We start from the raw sequence: 13491 nt of genomic DNA on the forward strand, positions 1-13491 counted from the left end.
CTGATATCGACCTTTTTCGACAGCAAGTAGATGAAATTACTTATAGATAGGAGTTATGATACTAATATGATCACATTTTATTATAATGAAATAGCTGGGTTATGAGATGGTGATGCTAGTCCATATTTTAGAGAAAAAAGAAATATTATTGATGTAACACCTACTGCCCCTGTTACCTGTACACAACTTCAATATGTAACATAAAATAGAACTACTTTACAAATACAAAAAATTATTTCTGATAATTAGCCTATATTACAGGCTTTACCAGAGTTAAGGAGGTTTATTGATTTTACACCTAGGTTTGCATATAGAAATATACCAACTTGAAACAACAACTATGTTATAAAGATATAAAGGGGAACATGAATTTGACTAAGGCAAAAAAATATGGTACCTTCCCGTGCTATAATTGCTGTTGCTGCACTTATATTGATAAAGATGTGAATTATTTTGATACATCAACTGGAAAAAGATTTGAATTTAGATGTGCTGCAATTTGTAATAGTATTAATACTGTATATTTGGCTACGTGTAAAAAATTTAAATGTTTCTATGTAGGTAAGTCAAATAGAAGACTTAAAGATACAATAATTGAACATAATTCTGATATCAGATGGAAGGTTTTGACAAATGCTTTAGCAAAGCATATAAATGAGACTAACTTGGAGCATAGTTTTACGTTTAAAGTTATTGGAACTGTAACTAAGAATAACAGATGGGGTGACATAAATGCCAAACTAGAATTGAGTGAATATAAATGGATACTCCTTCTATCTGCAGATAAATTACCTGGCTTAAATCAAATGATATCACTGAAACCTGTTTTAAAACAAAGACAGAATTGTTTACATTCATTTTTCATATAATTATTTCATTACATATCAGGGTTTATGCAATGTTTTAATATGTTTTTAAAAAATGTGTTGTTCCTTTAATAATATATGATGAATTTTATTGGCTGTGACTTAACTAAGGTTTATATAAATTGCTTTTAGTAGGTGTATTGAGCTAATACTGATGAAGGGTGTTTAACCTGAAAGCTTTGTTCTTGTGATTAAACTACCACGCTACTCATTTAGTTTTTTATTCTGTCTACATACCCGGAATACAAGGGTGGGAAACCCTGATGACCCATGGGTCGAGACAGTGTATGACATGGGTCCAGTTAAGTGGAGAGTGGGCAGCGTCTAGTGGTGTGTTCAGACCTGACCAGGACCCAAAGTAAGGATGGGTGCTGCAGAGGAGGTGCGGGTTGGTGAACTATGGGTAGCTAGTTATGGGTCTAGGTGTGCAGGTGTTGGCTGATGTGGGCCTGTATGGACAGCCCCAGGGATGTAAGCAAAAGTGTTCATTGGGCAGAGGTGTCACCCAACAAGCATCCACAACCGCTACGAGTCCCACTGCAGCAAAGTGTAATCTACATGGCAAGGAACGGACTAACCAGATGTAGATGTATATATGTAGAGGTATGTGTGTGTATATCTACCCATAGCGACATAGAGATATACCTCTCCCTCTCCGTAGTACAAATGTATACATACAGAGACAGAATACATATACATACCCACATATAGATATATACATATGCAGACACCCATAGATCCATATGTTGTTAGATATATATATAGACAGCAATATATAAATATATACATGGATGCATACATATACAGATATATCTATATGTGACTGTAAATGTACACATTATATAGGCTAGGATATGATACAGCAGTTACAAATTACATATGTTCACAGGCCATGCATATGGGGGTGAGGGGTCCAATCAACAAACGTGTAACACGTAGCATCAACCCCCCCCCCCCAGCTAGGCCAGTGAGACATACAGACACACAATAAAAGTAAACACACCACTGCTTCCCAGACCACCGGCAGGATACTACCAGTGGAAGAGACCTGCCAAGTCTAATCTTGAAACAAAGACATCAATGTCCCTTGTGGGACACCCCAAAAATTGCTGATCATTGGAGTCAGTCCCTGTAATGATTCATCAAACCAGGCTGTAGACGTACACGGACTAGTAGGTTGTGCAAGCCTGATAACCCATGGTTCGACACAACGTATGACATGTGTCCCGACATGCGGAGAGTGGGTAGTGTGTAGTGGTGTGTTTATACCCCACCTGCACCCACAGTAAGAATGAGTGCTGTAGAGGAGGGGCAGTTGGGGGAACTATGGGTGTGCAATTATGGGCCTAGTCGTGCAGGTGTTGGCTGGCGCAGTTGTATTAGGACCGCCCCTGGGATGTAAGTAATATTCCGAAATGGGCATAGCTTACGCCCATACCTCTCAACCCCTAAGAGCAAATCCACTGGACAGGACATAAACCATTGGGGGAACAAATAGGGAGGACAGAAAGCACATATTCCACATACAACCTTGGAAAGATGATAGAATAATAGGTATGTAGTAGCATGACTCGGCTGAAGGATGTGGGTTCCAAAACCCAATTACATGTTTGTATTGAATGGTGTCAGTTCCCATGTATTAGCCAAGAAGGTGCAGATTGTAAGAGGAACACACCAATAGTATGAATCAAACTCTGGACAGGCCGCGGATTGCGTACAGTCGAACAGCATGCTTATGCCTAATGGGCAGCCATTCCTGATACTGTAGGCATGTAATCCGATGTGATAGGCATCACAAGGTAATATCGTAGTCCTCACTCCCACCCAGGGATGTGAGTGTCTGATGCAAACACCAAATGCAGTGCATTTGCAAGTGTGGGAGCAAGCGGGTGTAAGCCTGTTTGGCCGCCGGTATGCAAGTATCACACTGGTGAAGCAATGTAGAGGCTAACTGAGTGTAAGAAACTGTAACCAGAGGTTAGCATTGCTTAGCACCTCGCAAACCCACGCACACCCGCTCAAAACTGTTTTAAAATGCCTTATCACTTCGTACCTAACAGCCCTGTTCTGCCCAGCAACAAAATAAATGGCCTCTGCAAGGGTCAAAACCAGGACCCTGCATACCACAGCGGTTTACCACTAAGCCATGGCAGATATACAGACATCGGATGTTATCACAAACATATCATCCAGCACAGTCATTCAACAGTATAGGAAATGTATTCCATCATATAGATGTATGTGTGTGTGTGTGTTTATGTCCAGATATAGATACATACATATATATAGATATATCAAGAACATCCCATGTGACAACAAAGCATTAAAAAGGAATGAATAGGGAAACACCAGCAACGCCTGTATTATGTAGTGGTTTTGTCCTATGTAATATCAAGACACCCTCAGACAGACATGTGTCATTAATACACGCAAACATTTGTACATTGGCCAATACATCACTCTGTGCATTTTATTTACATTAACACAACAGTTCCTGTCCAATCATTATGTGAGAACAGTATTCTTGCAAGGTGCTGTGTGCGACATCATCAGCATGAAAAAGGTAAATGGGGTAACCATAGTAGGACCAGTAGTGTTTTGTGTACAATGGGGTAATCTGCATCCCGTGTACCTGGAACCTTTAGGAGTCATGTGCATACCAGGATCGTGTGCCTGAGAGACAGGGGTGTGGACAACTGGAGTATGTTGTGATGCAAATTAAAAAGGTTATATGTGTCCAGTGGACACATGTGTGAAATGGACAGCTATGTATGGGGCAAATGTTGTTCTAGGAACAGATTGGCCTTTTGTTTCCGTAAGGTGAGAGTGGGATGTGGGGGAAGGAGAGTAGGTATGCACATGGAGGATAGGTTGGGTAGGATGACAGACAAGACAGCATACAGGGTCAGTATATGATACATGTGGGGGATACACCTTGGACGGGGAGGGGTGTTCGGCAGTCACAAGCCCGTAAGCCCCAGATGGAAACAGTGCACCAAAACAGCCACAAAGGTGGCTGTGCTGGGGGCTGTCTAGGAGGGGAAGGCTCACCCATCCTCAGTGGTGGTTCCACCAGAAGGTGGTACAGAGCCAACAGAGGTAGCGGTCCAAGGCTGGGCCCCAGATGTGCTGGTGCCTGGTGCAATGGCCAGCTGAAGTGGGACAGGAGGTTCCGCCAGGACCTCCAATCCCATACAGCCTATGGTGTTGCAGTTTTAACACAGATATGGCTTAGTAATAGTCAACAGCATTCAGGATTACTTATAACAGCATGCATAGATATGACCATCAACCCAACACAACAGATGGCATACATTTGCTGAGGGAGCACAACACATGCATATATACTGCATGACACCTGTACAAAGTGTAGAAGACTTGTGACTGCAGCTGTGAACAGTGGCCCATTATTAGCATGTCACTGAGAACCTCAGACTGTGACTGTCGTACTACTGTTTCATGTGACATATGTCCAATCAGGGATGCGATGGCAGTAACTCTCATCACTATCACCATGTACTGACTGCAATCCTCACACTATGCTTCTGCAGTTCACAGATGTGTGTTCAGTGAGTAACACAAGAAACAAATGGTTCCACACACTGATCAGTCCACAGATGGCCCTACAGATGCGGGTTCCCTCACAAACAGAGCACTGTCTTGTCAGTTTTAAAACATGCAGAATAGCCATTACCACACACAACTTGTTAAACTGGCAGCTGTCTGAATGAAGCATACCTATACTTACAAGCTGTAGTCATGTCTGGCACATCACCCTGCAGTCTTTAGGCTATTTTCCTCTGTATATGTTGTTTAAGGAATATCCAGATATCATTTGTGATGCTGTTTACCAAACACCAGATCCAGGTTCCACTCACAGCGACTGTTATGGGCAAACACCAACATGATGTTCCTAGATATTGTACTGTGTTTCCATGCGATTGGCTATGGGAATATCACCACAGCTGTTCCACATGCAATCAGCTAGAGGAGGACTGCAATAGGTGCAGAGGCCATCACCTGATCATGACCATCACTTAAAAAACACAAGCTGCTGCTGAGCAGGTGTACAATTCTACATCCACCAGAGAGTGTGTGGGAGGGACAGACAGAGGCAAAGTACATCAGAGAAGGGCTTGGAGACTAAAATCTAAGCATTGTCTGTCACACACCTACCAGTACAGGGGTTCAAAGCCCTGACTGACTAGCCATTACTATTACAGGTGCATGCAGTTACTCCATGTGCCACATAGCTGACATGTTGGTGTGCTGTAAAAACATATATGTTTGCTGGTGAGCGACATCTGCAACAGAGATATAGTAGACAAACATTAGGTGTAGCACGCATGGCTGTCCACATGAACAGATGTCATTGTCAACACAACTACACTCTGTACGGGACTCAGACACATTGCTACACTTTGCCAGGCTCACAAATACACTTCCTAACTACTTAGTTTGCCACACTGCAGTAATGCACAGGTACTACTTGCATCACAGGGGATATCCTGAGGTTCTATGGGCTAGGGCATGTGAACGTGTCAGACATCAGTTGGTATGCCAATGGGAGTTATACTGGGTGTGACTGTGGTTGGGAGCATCATACCCCACATGCAGACACAAGGTGCCAGTACTGATATGCATGTGTGCAGTGCTTCATGGGTGTGTAGTGGTTGGCTGTGCAAGATGGCAGTAGAAGGCTGGGTGAGGGATAATCCTTGGCATCACACCACCTGACAATAGAGTACAGTGTGGTTCAGGGGTGTAGTGTTTGCAATGTCCCACACAGATGGGTATTGTATGAACTGTCCTGTCATCCTGGTTACCATTGTGTATGGCCAATGCTTTGCAATGCATGCCATGTCTGTGTTTGATAGTCCTTGGCATGGACATTGCCTGGGATGTGCATGTCCCACAATAATGTACAGTGACATGTACAAGTGTACCTGGTTTGGCTGGCACATGTGAACACAGACTATCATCAGATATGCCAATACTGGCCTGCTGTGGCAGGACCTACTAATAGCCAGCAGGTTGACCCTGCACCTGCATTGATAGCATGATACAGGTATTCTCTGGTGTCAGTGGCATCTGTCCATACAGGGCATGTGTGTAAGGCATTGTATGGCCTTTGTGGATCACATTTGATGGAATCACATATGTTGCAGGAATGCAGTGGGGAACACTGCAATCACACCGTGACTACTATATGTCATCAATGTGCATGGTACTAGCAACATAGCGGGATATTCTAGGCAAGTGTGTTTGTGTATGACACATGGGTTCAGAACGTATTCCGGGTAATAGTAGGGTTGCATACCTTGTTCACCAGGCCTTTTGCCAGATGTAGGGATATGGCTTGTCAACACAGTCCCTTGGCTGATTGACATCTGTACTCCTCGTGAGGTGGACATTGTGACATATAATACGGACACCATATAGGAAAACTACAAAAAACGCTCCACAACATGTCTAGTGGTTAGACACTCACAGCCACCTCCACACAGGCTCCTGACTGTCAAACACACACACACACACACACACACACACACACACACACACACACACACACACACACACACACACACCTGCCATGTCTTGGAATAGAACCCCCTACCTAACTAGTTTATCACAGTACAGCATTACGCAGTTACAGCACGCACTACAGAGATTACTGGGTTACAGTAATCCAAGAGGTGTATTTCTAGGTGGGTGACATCAGCAGGATTGCCAAAGGTGAGTTTGTGAATTGTAAAGAGTGTACATACTCTAAAAAGCATTGCTTCATTCTCAAGAAGACAGACAGACACAGTTGGCCTGTTTTGGAATAGAACCCCTACCCAACTAGTTTATCACACTACAGCATTACACAGTTACAGCATGCGCTAGGAAGATTACTGGGTTACAACAGTCCCAGAGGTGTATTTCTAGGTGGGTGACATCATCATGATTGCCAAAGGTGAGTATGTGAATTGTAAAGAGTGTGCATACTCTAAAAAGCATCTTTTTTTTCTCAGGCAGGCAGACAGAAACACACACAGTTGGCCTGTCTGGGATTAGAACACCTACCAAACTAGTTTATCATACTTCAGCATGCGCCACAGAGATTATTGGGTTACAGCAGTCCCAGAGGTGTATTTGTAGGTGGGTGACATCAGCAGGATTGCCAAAGAAGGGCATGTCAAGTGTACTGCAATTTGTACATATCTGTTACCTGCACGTACCCGCTGCTTACTGTCAAGAAAACACATTTACTCCCATTTACAACTGCTTAAAAGTGTCTTATTCATTCTTAAGTGACAGTATCAACAAGGCTTGCAGGTCTTGAACCCTGGATCATGCACACTGAAGTCACTGGACTTACCACTAAGCCATCCAGGTTGTATACATGTTTTCTGGATTTTATAATGCACATCTTACTACAGGTATTCCACAGTACTGAAAACAAATGGAACAGTCACTTTGTGTACATATGCAGTACCCTTGAATGTACTGTACTCTGTGAAACAACAAAGACAAGTCTACATCTGTACAACTGTCATAACTACATATATATATACATATATATATATATATATATATATATATATATATATATATATATATATATCTATGCACCTATGGGATGTGTACACACACACACACACACACACACACACACACACATATATATATATATATATATATATATACATACATACATATACACAGACACAGCTATAGCTATAGACACCCTTTGTGACACAGAAGGAACTGACGTGTACACAAACCAGAGGCATCTCTTGTTTTATAACATTTAAATCTTAATCAGTTCACCAGAGAAGGGATGGTTGTTGTGTATGTGGAGTTTGGGGTGTGGAATGATGGCTAATGTAATCTACCCCGGGGATTGTGGAGTTTGGGTGGGAGAATGATGGGTATGGACTTACACCCCAGCGACCACTTCTGTGTCACTGCTCGACAGTGGCACAGGAAAATAGCATACCCAACTGTAGTCATTCTTGACTGTGTATTCTTTACCATTCCTAACTATGTAATACTTTGTAGACACCAGTCACCACAGATGGCTACCATGGTGTGCAGCATGTTAAAAGACATTACACATGTGTATGCCTGGCTACTGGGTAGTCACACACACAAACACGCACACACATGCCAGTATTGAGCATACACGTCTTGCCTATATAATGGTAACTAGTACAGTGGTATGCAGTTGGGGTATGTGCCACAGAACACATACAATTACACTTACTCTGATTCCACTTCTGAGCTGGGTGACATCACAGGACTGATTACTCGGAGTGGGAAGGGGGGGGAGAGGTTTAGCAGTTGACAAGGATAAAGGCCAGTGCAAAAGGTGGTATCTCTTTGAAATGCAGCAAAACCCGCAGTCATGACAGGATGCAGACACAAATACACAACCACACTCAGGCATTTGCTGGCACACACACACAAACACACTCATCCATTTGATGACACACACACACACACACAAACAGTTGTCAGTGATGAGATCAGAACTCCTGTCTATCTACAGATCATTATTACAGTACTATGCAGTTACGAGACGCACCAGAGAGGTTTACACATTCCAAGGCACTCAGAATGCCCTTCTAAGATTGAGGACAACAACAGGGATACTGACAGTCATGATGTACATAGCTGTAAAGTAGGTGTCCATTACAACCTGTATGTACAAACAAGACCCATCATCTGCAGGTAGTACATAGGTAGGTCTGAGAGGTATAGTTGTAGCACAAGAACCTGAATTGGAGTATGCCCATCTGTGGAATGGACAACTACTATCAGTATACATGGTTACAGTCATCATTCTCATACACATAGAATCACAGAACTTGTTTGGATGCATTGACTCCAATTACACAAGGTGACAGTGGGCATGCTCATACACTTAGTAGCACAGGGCCGTTTGGGATGCACTATGACTACAACTACACAAGGTTATACTGGGCATGCTCATACACTTAATAACAAAGGGCTTATTTGGATGCACTGACTCTAATTACACAAAGTGGCAGTGGGTATGCTCATACACTTAGTAGCACAGGGCTGTTTGGGATGCAGTCCAATTCTAACCACAGAAGGCCACAGTGTGCATGCTCATACACTTACATGTACAAAACATGTTGTAATGGACTCCTATTGTAAACACACAGGTTTACAGCTATGTACATCTTACCTGTCAGTATATATGCACATCATACTGGTTTACTACCAGATAGCTGTATGTGGCCCGTAGATGATATATCTGTGTCTGTGATGTGTGATACACATGCATACATGTACATGAAGTACTGACATATATGTAAATATACACAATCATGCATGCGTGGACGTGACAGATAATAGGTTAATTGGGACACACAGGTGGATGCTACCTACAGCATGTGTCACACACCTTGCTTCCCTGAAAGGCATACATTGATAGCAGGTGCTGGACAGTGGCATTATACTTGGAATGGTGGCATGTGCAAGCATAATGGTGAGCCACATTGTGTAATGGTACTGAGGTGCATGTGTTAAGATAACCTCTCCCGGCTGTGTTAGTAGTTGTCATTATTAGTAGGACTGCTGCACTAAATATATCTCACATTGGTTATATACACAATGTCTGCTGCTGTCCATCACCTTACTTGTGGCATTTGCTACCAAGCACATTACTGCCACTCGCAGTGATGTCATGGTACAAGTGGCAACTGCTAGACCAAAACAATGAGCCAATGTCCAGCTGTTATTATGAGATTGTCCAGTGTGTCATTGCGGGCTGTCATGACTGAATGACAAGCCTTCGATACAGAGCACATGCATCCATGTTTCAAGTCAGTGTGGATAATACCTAGGTCGCATTTACCCATATAGTCACATTCCAAGGCAAATGCCCTACACGCAGAAGTAACACCCTGACACCTACAAGACAATTGCATTGGATGCTTATGCTAACCAGTGCTAGATGTGTGGCTTTTGTAATCCATTTGCTCAATGTAGAACCTACAATGGGGAATACTGACATCTGTGCAGTGAGGAATGCCTGGCTGAAGGCTCTGTAGTGCACAATTGCACTACCACCATATAACTCAGATCCAGACATGTGGGCTATAACACTGGTATGGACCATTCCAGGTGTTGGTGTCCACATATTCATAAAGGCTACTCACATGTAAAGACCACTACTCCAACATAACTCATCACAGATGAGTCAGGTACAGGTGACAGTGGCAAATGCTGCATTCTAGGTTGTATCCTCATATACATCCACCACCTTGTCCCCAGACTACCAACACACATCCATATGTGGTATGACATAGCATGGTAGACCACCAGATAACCTTCGATTGGTGGACTGTACCGTGGCCTACATCAACTGTGCAAAGTACCCATGTACAGACACAGCTGCATAATGTGTTATGCAATGCAATAGTACCACTGTTTGTAACCAGCTCAGTTGTACACATACCAGGGTCCCTCGGATGTTGTCAGCATTAAAACAGTCGACTTTTGCTGTACACCAGTAAACAACACCCTCATGGTTGGATATGACCTAACTGTACCTGCCCTGGATATGTACATCTCACACTCCTACAACTTAAATGACATTACCATAGCTTTTGTTATCCTTTCTGCATACAGGTGGCTACATCATTACACACATGCACATGGCAGATAGCATGCTAACAGTATATAAGGTGTGATATCTATGTTAACAGAGGTAATATTCCCTCTCTACTGGTCACCCATGGCATCTATCATATCATACAACAACCCATGTGACATGTATGTCATTAGACATGTCCACCTAATGCAATGCCTACAAACATACCAAAATAACAGGATCATTGGACCTATACAATGCCTGTATTGACAGACTCAGGGAAATCCAGCTCTACTCTGTATGTTCCTGAGTACTCACAGGTGATATGTTCATGACATGTACAGCCATGTGTGCCCACAGCTCCTACATATACCCCATGTCAACAATTGCAAGCCATGCATGCTGTGTGCTGTCTGGACATTAGCCTTAGTACGACAATAGCGAGTACGTGCTGGGGTGAGATGTTTACAAGCCATAGACCTCACACATGCTTGAATGAGTGTACTGCCTAGCTCTAACAGAGCACATTGCTGGCACTCTTCCAGTAAACATGAGGTGTGTGTGCACATATGATGTGCTCACTGTTGACCATTACAGTGCCCTGGCTTCACCATGGCACTGTCAAGTAACAGTTTGTAGGAGCATGACATGGAATAATGCTGTGTGTGTCTTGCTGATATGTGCTGTCGTCATATATGTACACTTGGCTACTCAGTGAAGGTGGTCGTGTCCTACTAGTACTTAATACAGCATCCATTATGGTGTAATGCTCGGCTATGTTTCACACATGGCGTGCGGAAGGTGTGGAATGTATCCTCTTGACCTGCTAGTCCACTTACTGATGTAGACCGCATATGTGTACATGTATTGATGTTTGTTTAGATTCCATGCGTTTGCAGTGTCTGATGTTTGAAGGTGACTGTTGTCTTAGTACATCATGCTATTGCAATACAGCCTCAACATTGCCAACTGTATATGGTGATATGCTCAAAGTACAGTAAGCTATACATGAGGAATGGACAGATGTTTGGACATGACTACTAAGTGGTGGGGCTACTTTGCAGATGAATGATTACTGAGGACAGCTCACTGGTGTGTTACAACCATTCCTACAATAAGCTGTGTAACTGCTAAGGTCTGTTTTTTTTTTAATTGAAGTGGAAGACAGACAACGTAGAATGCAGTAAGGGTGACACTGAAGACAAACCTCTTGACACCTGTAACAGTAATACCTCCCCTGTGCATATATTGTGCATATATCAGCACAGTTGGCAAAGGAAAGAGTCTGTACACTTTGTAGCGAATGCGATAGTGCTGTACTTCTGTAATACACAGTACAGAGTGAAGTTTAGAAAGAAAGGCATAGGCAGGTGGTTGAACCTCTCACATGTCAAGTGTATGTATATGTGTGACATAGGTGTTTATCTTTGTGAATGCCACAGTGTGTTTCTGTGTGTGTGTGTGTGTGTGTGTGTGTGTGTGTGTGTGTGTGTGTGTGTGTGTGTGTGTGTGTGTGTGTGTGTGTGTGTGTGTGTGTGTATGGCTGTCCATTTGTATGGCTGTCCTGTCCCTGGAGTGAGGCTGTAGTTTACCATAGTGAAATGTTAATGCCCCCTCCCCCCATCTACTCAATGCAATCTAGTATCCCTGTTGATATCATCAATCTTAGATGGGCATTCTAACCGCCTGTTAACATGTACACCCTGGGGTGCGGCTTGTTGTTACATAGCCTACTGATGAACCCCCCTCCCCACATACACTCACTGCACTGTAGTATCCCTGTTGATGTCCTCGATCTTAGGCCATTCTGACTACCTGTACATGTGTAATCTCTGTGACGCATCTTGTAATTGCATAGTACTATAATGATGATTTGCACATAGGCAGGGATTCTCATCTGAACACTGGCAACTGTGTGTGTCAGAGTGTCTGTTACTGTGTCTGTGAATCCCTGAGTGTGTGGGTGTGTCTGTGTTTGCATCCTGTCATGGCAGTGGATATTACTGCTTCCCAATGAGAAGCCACTATTTCCACTGGCCTTTACCCTTGTCATCCACTATACCACTCTTTTACCTCCACCCTGCTCCAGGTAACTATACCTGTGATGTCACCCACTATGGATGTGACGGCTCTGAACACAGTAGCTTGCTACACAGCTATCAAGCTCTTGGATCATTAGAACAGTAAATATAATTGAAACATGGGAGATTATAACTGATGTGGAAGCTACAAAGTGCATGCAGGTATTGTCATACAGACCTGTGAGTAGTCAACATGTACATATGGGACAGTAACCGCAAACACTGACATCCCCGGCACATGCAACTACACCTGAAAGAGGAGGCAGAACATCAAGAGCAACATGCTGTTAGTGTTGTTACACATGATACATACTGTCAAACGTACAAAATGCATTCTAAAACTGTAATACATGGTATGTCTGCTCCCTGTCAACACTACTCCACCATATTAATCTACAATTGTCTACCTAGTATGTTCACCTTGTGCATCAGACCATATGAGCATGTCCCTGCACCGATGGTGTGGATGACAGGGATGTGGCACAGGCATCATCATATGCACAGGGTGATAATGTTTGCCAGAGGCCTAGGCTGCGCTATTGGATGACATCATTTGTGTGTGTTAGGGCCTGTGATATCATTGGGCATGTGTGGATGTTATGCGTGTGTGTGTGTGTGTGTGTGTGTGTGTGTGTGTGTGTGTGTGTGTGTGTATGTTGAAGTGCCCTACATTTGTTTCTGGTGTGTGTGTGTATACATGCACACAGGTCTGGCATGTGGCTGGCCTACACAGGGGTATTATTGACAGCTGCAGACTGTACAAGGCAGGTTTCACAGTTCACGGTGTCCGGCCATGGCCACGTGACCTGCACCTGCCAGGGGTTGCACGGACACTACCAGACAGAGGTCCAGATTGGGTATTGTCTGATGACACATGTCCACTGGAATTGTGTCCCTGTTGGGACCATCCAGGACCATGTGCACATGGACTGCT

This window comes from Protopterus annectens, chromosome 3.part0 (assembly GCF_019279795.1).
Source record: "Protopterus annectens isolate FY-2018-M chromosome 3.part0, PAN1.0, whole genome shotgun sequence".
In the NCBI taxonomy this organism is placed as follows: domain Eukaryota; kingdom Metazoa; phylum Chordata; order Ceratodontiformes; family Protopteridae; genus Protopterus; species Protopterus annectens.